Below are 10,272 nucleotides of genomic sequence, written 5' to 3'. Positions count from 1 at the left end.
AGCACAAGAATAATATATAGTCTAGGATTGTGTTATTCATTTACAATGACACACAGTATTATAAGCAACTGGTGATAGAGGCATTTGTCTATCTGGGAGAAAAGGGGAGACTGGTATTATCAAATGCATTTGAACTGGTTTAAAATTTCAAAATGTAAATGTAAGAATTAAAGAAGGGAAAAATAGATTCTTCACTACTGTGATGTACCCTCAAATCAAGGAGTTAGGAAAGTGCAGGAGTGTTAGGAAACATGAATGAATTTAGTGATAAAAGCTATGAAAGTGTTGGTTTGGTTTAATGTGTACACCTTGTCAGGAGCTAAGTTCATGTCTTATGTCCCCAAGACTTCTCTTTACTTATTGATAAGAAAACAGTGTAGAATTATATGACCTGGCTTTCATGATTGTCCTACATCTGTCCATAATTTTATCACTTACAACTTTTTGATTAATGACACCAGTGTTTAGGCAGATCATCTCTATATTTGATCTCTGTTATTGTTAAAAGCAATATTTGTGGTCTTCCCAATTCTTTTGCTTTCAACACTGTCAGGAAACTTTCTCATTGTAGTTATTATTAAAAACAACAAAAAGCTTGCGAATCCCATATACTTCTTCCTGTTCTATCTGTCCTTGGCTGACATCTGCCTCTGCACAACCACAGCCCCAAGATTGATTGTGAATGCCCTTTCTCAGAAGAAGAACACTTCCAAAAATGAGTACATGACTCAGATCTTCACAGTCCACTTCTTTGGGTTCATTGAGATCTTTGTGTTCATCCTCATGGTGTTTCATTGATATATCGCCATTTGCAAGTCCTTGCAATACCCAATCATCATGAGGCAGAGAGTCTGCTGTGGTGGTTATTCTGGTCTGGATGAGATCTTGTATCCACTCTTCAGCACACATTTTCCTAGCTTTGCAATTGCCCTTTTGTGGCCCCAATATGATTGACCACTATTCTTGTGACTTGCAGCCCTTGTTGAAACTTGCCTGCATGAACACATATGTGATAAAGTTGGTAGTTGTCTCCAATAGTGGGTCCATTTCCATGGTGAGTTTTATAATCCTGCTTATCCTCTATGTTGTCCCCTTTTACTCTCTGAGAAACCACAACATGGAAGGGAGGTGAAAAGCCCTTTCCACATGCACATTCCACTTTATTGTGTTTCTCATATTTTTTGGTGCATCTGTATTCATATATACACACCCAACCGTGTTTCCAGTAGAGAAGATGGTGGCTGTATTTAATTCAATTGGGACATGCTTGCTTAAAACTGTGATCTATACATTGAGGAATGTAGAGGTTAAAAATGTCATGAAAATGTTATGGTGTAACAATGTAGGACTTCAGTTAATAAATTCTACATGGGGACTCCAATGTATATTTCCTGATTATCTTAGTTTTGTTTCACAGGCAGGAAAGGTAAAATATTCTTTTGGGAAAATAAACAAGAAATCTGAGAGGATTGCATTAGAATATGGTTATTACTTAGAGTCCATAATCATTTTGAACAACCTGGGATGACCCTTCTTGAATTCTACCTACAGTTGGTCATACTCCTTACATAATTTATCTTCCTATACCAATATTTCTTAGGAAAGAAAAGTACTGACAAATCACAGAACAAGTCTATGTGCATGCATGTGTGTATATGCACCAATTTTCCCTTACATTTTCCTCTCATCCTGATGACTGCAGTGATCAGAGTTAATCCCTAGGGCATGGACACTTACAGAGTCAAGGTTACCACCTTCAGAAGCTGATGATTAGACAAGATGTTCTGAGAAATTACTCCTCTGAAAATCTGTGCCTGAGCATCCTTCAGTGGGGGTGTCTACACTAATGGAGTCTCCAACTGCGATAAAAGCTATAAACATCAGTGTAAACCTACACTGTCTCTGGAAAACCTCTCAAAATCAATTCTGTTTTCGTGAGGGAGAAAGAAGAGTGATATTTGACAAGACAGCACTATCAGTGAGTCGGTGGCTCTTTGGGGTGTTTGTACTGCTCCTCACTAAGGAGAGGAAGAGGCAGTAGAGAGTTTGGCAGCAGAAATAAGTGAAGGGCAGGAAAGAAGGGAGGACAGACAAGAATTCATGATGAAGAGAGAGAAAGGGAGAAAGGAACGTGGAAAGGTTGTTCAATTGGGAGAGAAGCAGCTTTATCTTTCTTATTTCTTGAGCATTACTTTTGGGTGGATGAACACTTGCAGGAAATAATCGTCCTTGGTCTTATGTATATTTGGGTATCAGGAAGGAAGTTTTGTTTCTGTTGTTTGGTTCTATAGTATCTCAAAAGTCAAAATTCAGATTTTTGGAGAAGAATCTGGTATGACAATTGAGGCCTAGCACTTCTAAATTTGGTCTTTTAGTTTCACAGGAGAATATTTTTAAAAATGTGTTTTCATATGGAAGACAACCTAATCCATGTGTATAATTCACAAGCCCCCACCAACTCCACTTCAACTTCATAATCTCATAATCAAGTACTGTCATGACAGTTCAGTATCCAGATTTATAATTATCATCAGATTGGTGCTAGAAAGTATTACTCCTGTTCATCTGGACTAATGAGGAAAGGACAGAATGAACTCCTAAGTATGTGAAGCATTTCTATCAACTGAAGGCAAAATTTTATGTTGCACCAAAGATTCCTGATAGTTTGGTTCAGGAAAGTGGTGGCAGAATAAATATTTTAGTCCCAAATGGGACATTTGTCAGAGCTCTCAATACCATATATAGAAGCAGTTGCTTAGTTTCATACTAATTTCAAATAAAAATTTCTCTAATTTCTTACAGTTCTGTTTTGAGAGCACTTGAATCTGGCCTTACTAAGATTATAATTAAGTGTAATTGATTCTCAAGTAACCAAGACCCTCAGAATAAAACATCAATTCTTATCTTTCTGTATTCCTTCAAATATATTATAGTGTTAAAAAATTTTACTTGTGACTAAACGAGAATTGAGGACGCTTCAGGAATTTTTTTCACATTGTTAAATAATGGATAGTCCAGATCTTTGTATATTTGAGATAAGGGCTTAATTAGAAAAGGTGAGAGAAACATAATGGAATAAGTAGACTGGAATCACAGGATGAAGCACAGCTTGTGTAAAGATGTATACAACACATTATTGTTTCCTGAAGACGAGCAAATCTACAAAATCCTCTAGGATGAGGTGAACCTTGAGCTGTGAGTAGTTTGATATTTGACTCAAGGAACACGTTGCGGAAAGATCACATAAAGGCCAAAGTAGTAAAAGGGTTGGAGAGCTACAGAAAAGACTGTGAACCAGGATGCCCCACCCTGGTTAGGGATGAGATTGTGTGGCTTGCTGTTCCTCTACTTGATTTGGAAATCGTCAAAGAATACAATGAATAGGAGGGAGGTCAGGAAAAATTCCTAAAGAAATATTGACCCCTTACCTAACCAAGTAATTAGTTACAAATTCTATTGATTGATTTTTAGAGGGTAAGAAAGGAAGAAAGAGAGGGAGAGAAACATCAATGTGTGGTTGCCACTTACTTGGTAAGCAGTGGGGATCCAGCCTGTTATACAGGCACGTGCCCTGACTGGAAATTGAAAGAATTCCTCTTTGGCTTGCAGGCTACACTCAATCCACTGACCTTCACCAGCCAGGGCAAGTTTCCCCCAAGGTTAATAAAAGCTGGAAATATATAAAACCAGAATCTAACAAATTCCAAGCATAAAATTCATGGAGGACATTACAATTAAATATGACTTATAATAAATTGGTCAAAAGCAGCAGCAAATTGTTAAAAGGAGCTAAAGAAAAAAGGCACTGTGCACAGAGAAATAAGGATAAAAATTACAGCAGAATTCCCTCAAGAAACAATGTCCACTATGTGAGAGTAGAATGACGTCCTTAAAACACTTGAGCTTACAGCCATAAGGGTGTTGGTTTTGTCACTTTTCACAACTGGGATGGAATCAGAAGTGTGAAAATAGCTGATAAAAAACATTCCCTTCTGTTCCAAGAACTCATAGACCCCGAGGTTAGTGTTTGCCAAATCCAATTACAAAATGACAAAGAGCAGACTCATGATGAGTTGAAATCCAGCCGAAGTCCATTCCAATCTGAGAGCAGATTTCATTGTGGATTCCTGAATGTCATCAGGGGGAGCTTAAACCCCATGTTTCCAGATGTTATCTACAACCTGATTCCCAGTTTCACCCAGAATGAGTTAACTTTTCATACTGATATGACAGTGACCTGCCTGCATACTCAGTGTGCTAGCACCTTTCTCTGATGTCACTCAGCAAGAATAGAAATCTTGGCAGTTCTTAGTTCTTTAGTCTTACTCCAGCCACTGGGAACTGTAGGTTATTTCTGCTTTAGCATGGTCTGCTGGGAAATAATCAAAAAGAGAAGTTTGAAAATCTTTGTGGGTAACAGAAGTGGTAACTAGAGCATCCACCATCCTCAGGTAGTTTCAGGAAGAGCTTATTTTCCTTCTCTCCAAAGACAGTATATTTTTTAACTCTGTCTAGTATCCTGCACTTACCTTTGTTTTCTCTTCTCAAACTTCCTGCCCTATCCTGAACACTTTCTTCACCATCTTACTGGAAGAATTCAGCAAAACCCTTTCGATGGACATTATTTTCAACAACTGTCCAAACCAAACAAAAAAGTGACAATATTAAAATTTTAAAACATATTTTAAGGCAAATACCATATGATCTCACATTGAAATGGGACCTAATCAAGAAAAGAACTAAGCAAGCAAAATATAACCAGAGACATTGGAATTAAGAACAAGAAGACAGTAAACAGAGGAGAGGTGGGAGGGAGTGATGGGGTAAAATGAGTGAAGGGTTTTCAGGAACAATTATAAAGGACACATTACAAATCCATGGTGGGGGCAAATTAGGAGAAGGAGGTGGGGATGGTTTGGGTGAGGAGAGGGAGAGGTTGGGGGAAAATGCAGACTCCCGTGCTTGAACAAAAATGAAATAAAAAAGGAATAAAAAATGAAAACAAATAGAAAAAAGGGATTACATGTGTACTTGCATGCATACCTCTCATTACCATTACAGAACCATGGAATCTCTATTCATAGAATTAATTAGATTGAGGCAAGCAAAAGAGATAGGATTTTATCCTTTATCAATAATGTGTGTTAGGTTAAAAAAACAAATGAAGCAAAAGTGGTGAAATTTCCTTTTTTTTAACTTTATTTGTGCTCGTTCTTGATGAGATTTACTGTTATTTGCAGCTGAGCTGTGGGTGTTGTTTCTGAGTTCACATTTTGGAAAAGACATTAGTTTTTCCATTATAGACATAATAATGTTTATTATCTTTATGTTTCATGTGCAGAGGGAAACCAAAGTGAAAATAACAAAGAAACAAGGAGACATTCTCTCTGAGTCATGACTAAATTGTTCACTAATATTTGAAAGTAAATGTTCATATATTAGCAATGAATCTGAATACATGACTGATTTGTAAACAGGAACATTATGCTGATTAGATGTGACAGTAATGTCACATGCTATGCCATCATATTTCTGATGGGCAGAAATGTCAGAAATGACCCTGAAATGGCATTGAGCTCTTCAGCTTCTCAAATGCTGAGGTTTAGGATGATAAACCATCTGCACTGAATATTAAGGCTGAAGCTGAACTTCCCAGAAGGTTTTATAAAAATCTACAAGGTATTTATATTTGAGAAACAGTTTTTCTCTCAGTAAAATGGTGACCTTAAATGCCATGTATATAAACAATGGTGCAGTGCTGGTGCTCTGAATGACAGGAAGGTGAGGAGAGGGATGTCTGGAATGTATTTTGTGTAAAGGCAGAGAGTTGGCATGAAATCAAAGATGGGGAGAAAGAAAAGAGGGCTCAGACATAGTTCATGCCAGGGCAAAGCATTGGACCCAGAGATGCCACTCAAGGTGGCTGATGTAGTATCTTCAGACAATTCACTATGTTGGGGGAATTTTGTCTGCAAGTAGGAGCCATTTTCAGGAGCTCAATAGTAAGATTCAGCACCAAAGCTACTTGCCAAAAAATCTTGGGTTGCTATGAGAAGATATCACTGGAGAGTTGATAAAAAAAAAAAAAGTGCCTGATAGTGTTGAAGCAGTTTTAGCACCAAGCATTCTAAATAATTAAAGCATTGCATCAATCTTGGAGACCATGAGTCCATCTTGGGAGGAGAGAGTGACCACAGTTGGCCATGTACAACAGGGAATGTACTTTTCCTTCCTTGGTTTGTGAGCCAAAGGCTGGGCTGTAACTAAGGCTGGTCTAAACAATACCTCACCATCATTGCCTCAGTGTAGCTCATGACCCAAGGAGTAACATCTCAGAGAGACACTTGGCATATGTGTGTAAAAGTCTATACATCAGGAAACAACTCACATTGGATTTTTAAAAAATTGAAGGCTTAATTTTAGACCATTGTTATGTTTAGGAGCAATGTTGAATGGAAGGTACAGAGAATTCCTATATACCTTGTGTATACATACATAGCTTAATATACACTTGCACAGCCTCCTCCCATTATCAATGTCCCTTACCAAAGCAGTACATTTGTTACCCTTGGTGAACCTACATTGACACATAATAATCACCCAAGTCCACAATTTATCTTAGGGTTCTCTCTTGGTGTTGTGCATTCTGTGAGTTTGAACAAATGTGTAATGACATGAATCCATCACTACAGTAGTTTCACTGTCCTAATAATCTTCTCTGCTCACTTATTCCTCTTCTCATCCTATCCTGCCAGTCTTCATATTGAATTATTAAATTGCAACACAAGATTAAGGTAAATGGATCTTTTATTAGGCCACCTTTTTGAGGCCTTCACTTTTAAGGAGTTTCTTGTAGGCTAAATGACATGCAGACTCAGGATTCTGGACGTTCATCTAATTTTGGAGATCTGCAACAAATGAGTAAGAGAGTAGAGGTGATGCATCTCATGATGATTTTTGAAACAGAAGATCCTTTTTTACTTGGCTAGGCTTTTGAGCACAGGCTAAATTCTGGGGAGCACAGAACTTTATGATATCATGCAATACTCTGAGGTCCTTTATTGTCATTCCTCTCTGAACATCCACAAGTCACCTTTAATTAATATTGGTATATAGACTTAGATGGAAACATTTCTATGAATGTTTTATTTTTTAATATTTTACTTATTTATCTTTAGAGAGGAATGGAAGGAGAAAAGGAGAGAAATATCAATGTATGGTTGCCCCTCGTGAGTCCCCTGCTGGGAACTGGCCTGCAACCCAGGCATGTGCCCTGAATGGGAATTGAACCACAATCTTGTGGTTCGCAGGCCCGTGCTCAAGCCACTGAGCTACACCAGCCAGGGCTGAATATGTTTCTTATTAATAGAAGCCTAATCATATAACTCAGATTTAAATTTCTAGATCACATATTTTTATAATATTGAACACAAAGGTGAATGTCTGCTTCAAAGACTCTCTTCCCTTCAGAGGACACCAGCCTATTTTAGTGTTCATTTTATTTCTCCAAATACAATACAGAAAAGTTGGGTAATAATTGAACCTCAGGTTGCAGCCACCACACTACCTTCCCTGCGTTATACTTGATAGTAAAAAAGAAGAACTAGAAAAGTTTTTGTCTTCTAATGCTGGAGAGTTGTTTTAGGGCCCTGGATGGGGGAAAAGTAGTTTCTTGAGGATCCGGTTCCTCTTCTACCAAAGACACTTCTATTTCTTCTCCCTATGTTTTCTTTAACACCTTCAATCATCCTTTGCATTGGGATCCTATCGCCTGATATGTTTGTTCATCCCAAGGCACCACAAACCTCCAAAACCTGTTTGCATTTGGTTACTGAGAAAGAGGTGTGTTAACTTACTCTTCTGTAGGATAAACAGATAAACCCAAGTTAAGATTCCTACAACACGTGGGATGCTTCTGATCAGTGAAGGAAAGAAATTGCTAGGGAATGTCACTCTCCAGGGTGTCTTAAAATATTCCCTTATGATTTCTGAAAGAGATTTTACCCCTTGTATGTAATGGAGGGCTGCTTTTAAAAAGGGATACAAACACTTGACACCAAGTTAGAGTGTTCTCACAGGTAAGTGACAGATTTCTACATTTGAACTCAGAAGTGCACGTATTTTAAGTAGGTTCACTTAATTTTCCCCAAGTGCATTTGATGTCATGAGTAGCCTCAGATTTCTGCTTCAGAAGTGATCAGGAATAGTTTCATGGCTGAACTGAAAATGCTTTAGTACTAGTGGTCATCCCTTTGCCTCTTTCTTAAAATGAACTAACTTGCTAGGGCAATAGAAAAAAAATAATGTTCAGGCTTCCATCAGGCAGGACATAGGTGGACATAGAGAAAGGTTATTTTTTTTCAAATTCCAGAAACAGTAAGGGTGTACAAATGAGACATTTAGGGACATCATCAGAGGATTATAGAGAGGAAAGAAAGGACTCTGGAATCTGAAGAGTCATTTTCCAGATACTCAAAAAGAAACATAATTAGCTAGATAGAGAATAAATCCTTTATTGCTAAAGAAAAGAATACACTGGATTTAAAAAATTTAACTTGAAGAGTAATTTGAATGGAATTTTAATTTATTCTTTTAATTTTAATGATTATATTTCCTAGAACAATACATGCAATGTGACTGATATACACAAATAGGTACATGTAAATGCATGTAAAATTCGCTGCTTGAAATATGATTATAAGGTAGTACTTATGACAACCTTATTACTGATATTTCATATAGTTTTGATTATTATAGGAATTTCAAAGTTGAAGGAGGAATTTCTGTTGTTTTGGGAACAAATGATGCTAGCATTAGGTTGCTGAAAAATCAATGAGTAAGAAATAGTGGGAACTGGGGAGAGTGGGGAGGCCAAATTCCCAAGGCTACAGCCCCATGAGGTGGCCTAAAGACCAGAATCCATGGCTGGGAGGGGCCTGCACAATCTGGTGCAGCTCCAGTATATTAAAACACATGGCTGTGAAGAAATGAAAGACCTTGGAATCTTCTAGGAAAAATGCAAACAGAATCAGCTGCTTCCCATAGAACTGCATGAACTTCAAACTGATTTCAAAGTGAGTATGGAGATTGGGAAGGGCTGGGCCAATGATATGGCTATTCATGGAGGCTTTACATTTGTTTATGATTTTTCCTGTATGATTGTATGTATGTTAGCATGTTAGTTCCACTAATATAAATTAATCCTACAGGAGACAATAAAATTATAGTCAAAACCTATCTGCTTTGTTTTTAACTGTTCAGATAGAGGATAATATGGCGTAGTGGGTTTTAAAGTTTGATTCTTTTCGGTTTGCGGAATGATGCTCATCCTGCAGAGCTGACCAATGAGGGCTTAGGCTTGATCCTTAATGTTAACTCTACATACTGGAAGTAAGTCTATGATATGTTCTCTTCTAGATATTAAAATCATATTAGAATGTGCAAAGAAGCAGAATTATTACCAGTTTTTATTTTCTCACTTAACAGATTGTACACATGCCTCACCATATGTTCTCCTATTATTTATCATTCACAGCATCTTAACTTGTAGTAATCTGATTTGCAAAATCATGTCCCTATGATTGAACATTTTGTATACTTCCAAATTTTTAATGTTCTAAAAGACATGCATCATCTTCAGTTACAGGACTTCCATAACCTCATTTCACCTTTGGAAAATTTGTAGGATTGGATTCCAAAAAAAGGAAAAGAAACATGTTTGCAATCCTGAAATTATTTGTTAAAACACTTCTGAAAGGACTACATGAAATGAAGGGGTTTGATTGCAATTTAAGAATTAATATAAATTTCCCCATTTTATTGAATTGATTGGAGTGACACTGGCTAACAAAATGATACACATTTCAGGTGTACAATTCGACAACACGTCCTGTGTACATTGTATTGTGTGTTCAGCACCCAAGTCTAGTTTGTGTCTTTCACCATTTATGCACCCATACATTCCTTCATCACCCACGCCCTCCCCAAACCTTTCCTCTCCCTTGCAATCACCATATTGTTTTTAGAGGCCATGTGTGTTCTGTGTTTTCTTTCTCTGTTTTGCTCAGTCTCTTCACTTCTCTCCTTCAGCAGCCTTCACCTCCAACAGCTGTCAACCTGTGGTATCTATGAGTCTGTCTCTATTTTGTTTGTTCGTTCAGTTTTTTATTAGATACCACATATGAGTGAAATCATATTGTATGTCTTTCTCTGAGTGGCTTACTTCACTCAGAATAATGCTCTTCAGGTCCATCCATACTGTTGCATATTAAG

General features: G+C 37.4%; 1 pseudogene; it reads left to right on the top strand.

Annotated features, from left to right (window-relative positions):
* Positions 1–251: 251 nt before the first annotated feature.
* LOC118974796 (olfactory receptor 4C11-like) lies at positions 252–1,528 on the top strand (annotated as a pseudogene).
* The last annotated feature ends 8,744 nt before the right edge of the window (positions 1,529–10,272 follow it).

Source organism: Sturnira hondurensis, unplaced genomic scaffold, assembly GCF_014824575.4.
Source record: "Sturnira hondurensis isolate 20B ecotype Veracruz unplaced genomic scaffold, ASM1482457v3 Scaffold0019860, whole genome shotgun sequence".
NCBI classification, from domain to species: domain Eukaryota; kingdom Metazoa; phylum Chordata; class Mammalia; order Chiroptera; family Phyllostomidae; genus Sturnira; species Sturnira hondurensis.
The sequence above is the reverse complement of the archived record's forward strand: the minus strand, read 5'-3'. Positions and strand labels throughout refer to the sequence as shown.